Here is a 7830-nt window from a genome sequence, read left to right as displayed (position 1 = left end):
TAAGTGGAAAGGAAGAATAGTTTTGCGGCTAAGACATTGGACTAAGATTTAGGAGAGCTGGGTTCTCTTCCAAGCTCTGCCCCTGACTTTCTGCTGACCTGGACCAAGTCTCTTCTGGCTGGATCTTTAAAGGTATTTAGATACCTAAAGATGCCTTTCAAAATGTGGCCCTAGGAGCTTTTGAAAATCTCAATAGGTGCCTATCTGCATCTTTCAGTGCCTAAATACCTTTAAAAATTTGGCCCTTAGGGTCCTAAATCAGTGGAACTTAGGCCCTTGAGACATTTAAATTTGACACTAGGAAGTTTTACCTCTAACTGGTATAATTAAAGAGCTACAACCCTCTAGTGTGGATGTCTTTATACTGGTATTGCTATTCTCACACTGGCGTAAGGCACCTTCATATTGGTATAATGGCATCCACACTAGGGATTGTACCACTTTTATTATTTTGGTGAAGAGTCACATCCTAACCCGTGTGTAAACCAGGCCTAAGAAGAGTTTGGTTTTGAGGAAGTTGAGGTAGGGCTAGTCTCTGCTGGGCCAACATCACAGGTGACGGAAACACTGGCTGTAACTCTAAATGTAAGAACGGCTTCCTGATTACATAGAGAGGTTCCCCCAGAGAGGCTCTCCCAGGAGAGCCCACTGCAGCCAGAAACAGCAGGCGGGAAATTAATCACAGCAAAGGTAATAAAGTGAATTGAATCTCCAGATGGCACTTGGCACAAAACATGTTGTTCTCAGATGCTGAGAATACGTTCAGATTGCAAAGGGGGAAAACACCTCAGACAAGGCGGAGAAACTTCTAAGTCATTATACATTCTGTGGATACTGTGCATACATCATGCTCTGAATTGACTGTAGTCTTCTTAGCAGCAATGAACTTCTAATTTATGCCCAGGTGCAAATAACAATGACATTGGAGTGGTTATTATTCTGGCTCCACCTAACCTAGGGGCAGAATATTCATTTAAGAAAGATATTTTCCCTAGGGACATCAGTTATTAACAATTTTCTTTTCTATAGCACCATTCATCTAAGGATCTCAAAGCATTTTACAAACATTAAGACTCTCAAGCACTCATTATACCCATTCTACATATGGGTAAATTAACACACAGGTAATTCTGGTGACTGGCCCAATATCAGCATATCAAGATCAAGACTGATAACAAGGATGCAATTTAATTAACTGTTAAACTGAAATTAAGCATGACTTACACCTTGATAACAGAAACCAGGAGTCCTGCTCTGAGAAATAGGAATTAGGAAAGTATTATATGGTATTAGCCTCTGCTTGGATGGAAAGGTTTATCTGTCAGCTATGGAACATAAGGCCAAGTGACTATTATATTAGGCCTGCCCCATTGGCTTTGTAGAGTTTTCACCTAGTCTTTCCTTCTGGTTTGTCCTTGTTCTTGGTTTAGAACCAATCCCATTCACCAGCTGCTTTGGGGGACAAAGTCTACAGTAGAATGGACTAGCAACATTATCCGGCCCGCTAAGATACACTTCTTTTCCTCCCTCCTTTGAATGAGGAATAAGGACATTGTATATTCAGTCCTTCTAGGGAGATGTGTGATATGTCCTGGATGGAAGCTGGAGGAAGTGGGGTTTTTTGCATCTGAAGAAGTGAGTTTTTTACCCACAAAACCTTATGCCCAAATAAATTTGTTAGTCTTTAAGGTGCCACCGGACTCCTCGTTGTTCTTCCAGGGAGAGAAAATCTATGAAGGTGGATAATCTGTCTCCTCTAGAGCTCTTACTGAAACTCTGAATTTTACTGTTCTGCTCTGTGATCTTTTAAGAAAACAACAAAGTAAAAACAAACAAAGAACTAAACACTCCTATCAAATACATCTTAAAATGCTTTCCTGTCTGCCAAATTTCTCTATTTGAAATAATTTCTGCAAACATATTGTTGAATTGGAATAATGCCATTTCAGTTCATTTTTTGTTTGTTAAAGAAACCCAAAATATAAATAGGTTCGTAAGGATTAGATTTTTATCTGTGAATGTCAGTAAATGTTGATTCCACCATACACATAAACCAAAATATTTCCATTTATAATAATCAAATTTTACAGTTACGCAAAATAAGAAAAATTCTGCTTGAGAACTTATTAGAGTTTGATTTAAGGATATTTATTTTATATTTTGACATGTGAAGTTGACAATTTGTGTTTTAATGCTTATCAATATTTAACTTTTTGAATCGCAATGTCTACTGTAATTAGATAATTGTTTAATCCCTTATTATCTGGACCCCCCTCCAGAATCTCCGGCAACTATGAAAATTTAAATCAATAAACATTGAAAAAATGCTTACACCCTTAATTTTCCACTACTGTGAAAATTTAAATAAATAAAAAATGCAAATAGCTTAAAAATAAACATTTATATTATCCATCAAAATGATATTAAAAATCAAATTCTGCCAAGCTGAAATATAAACATTATTTGTGATAAGGAAAAGTCATACACCTATCCCGTGAGGAGGAGACGCAGAAGTTCCCACCTTTGACTGACCAAGGATACGCAAATAAAATCAAGTAACATCTCAGAGTTAGGAAAAGGTATGGCGGTGTTTCTAAGTGATGCAACCGCTGGTGGAATTCTCCATTGCAAAATAAAATTGAAACCTAGGCAGCAATAGCCTAACCTTTGTCACCTCTCATGTTCTGCTAATTCTCCAGAGAACACTTCTCTATCTTTGTTTTAAAAGTTCTGTTAAATTTTGTAGCTTGGCTTCCTCACCTGTGTAATGTTCCTAGTTGGTTATATTGGCATCCATGGTAACAACCATAGTAACAGAATACAGTTCACTCCTGCAGGGTCACTAACGTGCTCTCTCAGGATTAAAGTGATTGGATCTGGAATACACACTGTGGACTACATTCTTCTCTCAGTTAGAGTGGGGTAAATCTAGTGTGTAACTCCAGTTAAGTCAGTGGGTTAAATTCTGCCCAGAGTTACACCAATATTAATCAGAAGAAACTCCTTGGTAGTCAGTGGGCCAGGCCAAATTTTGCTGTCATTTATACTGGTGTAAATTCTGATTAATTTGATTTTCTTCAGTCTATTGGATTTATTTTGACTTCAGCAGGGTAAAGTACTATGCTCAGATACTGCGGTGATGATGACCATCAGAATACCTAGGTAGATAAGGATACTCCAAATTTATACCACAGTGAATGAGAGCAGAATTTGGGCTAGTACTGTTATAAGTCTGTCCTGCTTTGACCAGAACATCTTTTTGGGCAAGGAGCATTATTTTCCTTATTTCACAAAACATTCTTTCCCACCCACCCCCTTCAGACAGATCCTTTATATAAAACGTGTCTGCTAGAAATCAGCCACTTTGAAAGCTTGCAACATAATTATAGGTTTACACCCCAGGAGATTCTGATGTGTAAATCCCCATCCTGCAACAGATTCAGGACATCACCTTGGCTCTGACCTTGGAGACTGCCATTCTGAGACCAGCTGTTGGGGGAAGCCATGAGGGATGGATGCTTCCCCACTCCCCACTCCTCCCTGCACCCCTACAATGAGAGTGAAATCTTCACAGTGACCCCAGGCCAAAAGAACCAGGGATCCCAGACCATTCTCAGACAGGGTTCTCACACCGCATATACAACTAGAAACAGGGCCTGATTCTCCTCGTGCTTTCACCAGTTTGACACTGCCATATATCTCCACTGACTTCAAAGAAGTTATTCCAGCGTGAGGGCGAATCAACGTCATAGTTACTGATTTCATAGTCACCAATTTCCAAAACATCATCTTGCAAACAACAGCCCTAGGGAAGTTGGTGCAAACGTCCTACTGTTCAATCTCTTCTTTCACCCTCTCCAGTTTGAGAGACAGTTTGACTGAAACACACAATGCTCAGATCAGTGACCAGAGGCTACTACACGTCAGACATCAGCTCTCAATCCCTGGGAGAACAAGGAATCACGCCACACAGGTCTGGATTGTCTGCATTTGTCTTACTCATTGGTTTGGAAACCGTTGTGTAGAAATAGATGCAGACCCGGACACTTTGTGCGATTAATGTTCCCTTTTTCTTGAGCCCTCCCCGAGCTGGCCTGGCAAAGGACAGGCGAAATGAAAAGCCGTGGCGGAGATCAGCCCGAACACTGCTCTACTGAGAGTGAAGTTTGAAGACTCATCCAGGCTATGCCCGGGGGAGGGGAGGGAGAGCTGGTTAACCCAGGACTTTTCACTAGTATCCTGGGTGTTTCCCCCCGAACTCTCCTCCCTGGTCCCAGGATCCCGGGCTGGAGGGCTCCGGCGCAGCCGGGCGATGCAGAGGGACGGGACGCGAGGGGGAGAGCAGAGCCCAGCCTGCCCCGGCTGAGCGCCGGGAAGCCCCCCTCAGACCAGTGGCCTGACGCTGCCCCGGCCCCTCGGGCAGCCCCCCGACCCCCGCCGGGCAGGGAGCCCGGGCTGCCCCGGCTGGGCCCCGCAGCCGGGCCCACGTGCGGGGGCCGCCCTACCTGGCTGCGGCGGCGGCGGTCTGTGCGCATCGGTGCCACTGGCAGGACAGGAGCCGGGCTGCGCGGGACCCCTCGCCGCCCTCTCCCGGGCTGGGGCTCGTGTCACCGCCTCCTCCGCCGCTGCCGGAGCCCAACCACCCCGCCGGCTCCCCGGGGCCCGTGCACGGGGCCTGCTTAACCCCTTCCTGCCCGCGCGGCAGCCGGGGCCCGGGAGGCGGCTGGCTGGCTGACAGCTGGGGGCGTGTAGCCGCCTTTCCGCGCTGTGCCGGCGGGAAGGGCCCGGGGCAGGGGGGAGGAGGAGGGAAGGGGTGAGCTGTGCGAAGACAGGGGCTGGGGCAGCTCCGGGGCAAGGCAAAGGGAAGGAGGGCAGCAGCCCGGCTAGGTGGTTCCGAGCCGGGTCCAGACAGGAGCCGAAGCTCCTGGGTTCCACACACCCCTACCCCACCTGCGGGCCAGGGAGACAGAGGAGCTGACTGCAGGGGCTCTTTGGCTGACCAGTATGCCGTGTTTGTGTGTGTGTGTGGGGGGGTGTCTATATAGAGAGATCAGTAAAAGAGAAAGATGCCAGCACAGATATCCTCTCTGCCTAGCCACACACAGTATCAACCCTTCCCTGTGTCCCCGAAACTGAAGCCCCACTATTGTCTTCCAGGCGGCACAACCCTGATATCATCACTTTTCCTCAAGCTACGAGTTACATATTCACCGCCACTCTGACCCCCAGCTGACCAGCACTAAAATGTCCTTTTAAAGAGAATCCAGGCGCAACACACACCCCCTCTCCTACCCCAGCTCATATAGTTTTAAAAGGACAAGACAAGAGAGGGAGTTTGAGACTGATCTTTAAAGGGAGATTTCAGATATGTCTGATCTGTTCCCAGGAAGGATTTTATTTTAAACCTCTCCCTGGGATTTTTAAACACAACCCTGGAATTGAGGTTCCCGAACAACTGAGAATATATAATTCAAGCAATTAGAAATACTGCAAATCAGTCACACGCAGACCGAACAACAGGCGCGGGCGCTAGTATTTACACCTCCCGAAATGCAATAACATGGAACGAAACGATCATTCCAAGGAAGCATCACGGTTTTCCTGCAAGAGACGCATTCGTATTTTCTCCTGTTATGTGTATGTGACCGTTAAGTCGTTTTTAAATTTATTTTTTATTTTCTAAACCTATTTCCAGGAAATCAAATGGAGAAAACATATGTCGGTACTGGCACCCAATTCTGGTATCAAATTAATGCCATCCAGGAGTGTCTAGGGCAGACACTGCAAATAAACAGAGGCTGGAGAAACAGAGAGAATAAAACCCATTGCTACAGAAATTCAAACAAATAACAAATTAAAAGCAGGAGAGAATTATTAACACATATTTTGTCTCTGGAACAATGGCCCCATTCATCTGCTACGAGAGGAATCCGTTTGCTTTTAATCCGACATTGTTCAACTGATAATTTGCAGATTCTAAATATTCTTACTGCAAAGGTAGGCGATGCTATTCCTTATTTAACACCAGAGATGGTTCCGTAGAGCCACTGGCAATAATGAACTACAATAATTAATATGGGGCCTAGCCTGCAGTCTTTATTTAGGCAAAACTCCCCAGGATGAAGCCCTTGAAACGTCCAGTTGCCTATACAAGTTTTGCTGAAAGGGCTTTTTATAGTACAGTATAAAGCTAGCAGAAATACTTCGTCCTACCCCCTTTACGTGCGATGTAAACACCTTCGGCAGGGTTTGGTCAGATGGCAGTCGTATAAAGTAAAAACACAAACAATTTCCCTCTATTGTTAACTAAATTTCACTGAATGATTTGTCATCACCGAAAGTATTTTTAAATAACATGTTGTCATAAGAAACATGATTATTTTTATTTTGTACATGCATAAGCAGAAAATCATCGCATTCTTTTAAACAGTGACCGCACTTATTGTTTGGTCCCAGTACGTTATTTAGTTATTGTAAACAGCTTTTGGTTGACAAAAAACATTCGGAAAGGTTTAGCGATGGAATCTCCATCTCTGGAGATATTTAAGAGTAGGTTAGATAAATGTCTATCAGGGATGGTCTAGCCATGAGGGCAGGGGACTGGACTCCATGACCTCTCGAGGTCCCTTCCAGTCCTAGAATCTATGAATCTATGATGCATTCGTTAAAAAACGGATGTGATTGTATATAACAATGTATTTACAGGTGGACGCTTCTAATCGGATTGTAAACAAAACAGAAAGCAGAGAGGTGCCAAGAAAAAAAATCAGGTCTGAATTGTAACATTCGCTATTTCATAATTTATTTCTGATAGCTAAAAAGGGTGAGAAGAAAATTATTTAAAATCTGATATTTAAAATATTTCAGGAAAGCAGCTAGAGAAAAGGGTTCGGGATTATGGTATTGCCGGAGGGAGGGAAAATTGAAGGGTAACATTGGAAAAAATCACCGAAAATTAATGGAAGCAAATTAAAAGCTTTAGGAGCAGAACCAAAACGTGAGATTTCTGTCCCTTGCTTGTATGTATTGTGTGAGCACATGTGTAAATAACTAATGCCACGGAATTCCCAGGCGTAAATTCACAGGGAGGAGTTGGTTTCAACCTGCGAAGGTACAGACAGGTGGGCTGGCAGCAAACAGACGTTATCCCGCATGTACAGGATCCAAGTAGCTGCAGGGGGCACCTGTAAATGGATTAACAGCTGCGTGACCAGATTAACGCGGAGACTCTGCGAGGCATTTTCCCGGCGTTATTCTGCACCAGCCGCGTCCCGCAGTGATGCGACTCGAAGAGGATGCCCAGGAGACACCTCGCTCTGGAGAGCTCCCCAGGGAGCTCCCCGTGCCCAATACGGGACCTCCCCTCCGGCCCCTCGCCAGCGCCAGGAGCTCGATACTAATTCAGGTGGGGCCTCCCTACAGACAGATGCACTGACAGTCCAGTCCGTGTGTGTCCGGAAACAGCCCGCAGCAATCTGCCTCCAGCCCGGCCTGCCCTCGCCGATTGTCTGTCCCACAGATACCCTGTCTGTCTGTCTGTCCCACAGATACCCTGTCTGTCTCTCTATCCCTACATACCTGTGTCTCTCTCTGTCCCACACATACCCGCCCCCTCTGTCTGTCTGTCTGTCCCATACATACCTGTGTCTCTATCCCATGCATACCTCCTCTATTTGTCTCTGTCTGTCTGTCCCACACATACCCCCTCTGTCTGTCCCACCCATACCCGTGTCTCTCTCTAGCCCATACATACCCCCTCTGTCTCTCTGTCCCACACGTACCCCGTCTCTCTGTCCCAACATACCTGTGTCTCTCCCTATCCCACACATA

The sequence above is a fragment of the Malaclemys terrapin genome, chromosome 19, assembly GCF_027887155.1.
Source record: "Malaclemys terrapin pileata isolate rMalTer1 chromosome 19, rMalTer1.hap1, whole genome shotgun sequence".
In the NCBI taxonomy this organism is placed as follows: Eukaryota; Metazoa; Chordata; order Testudines; family Emydidae; genus Malaclemys; species Malaclemys terrapin.
This window is presented reverse-complemented; position numbering follows the sequence as displayed.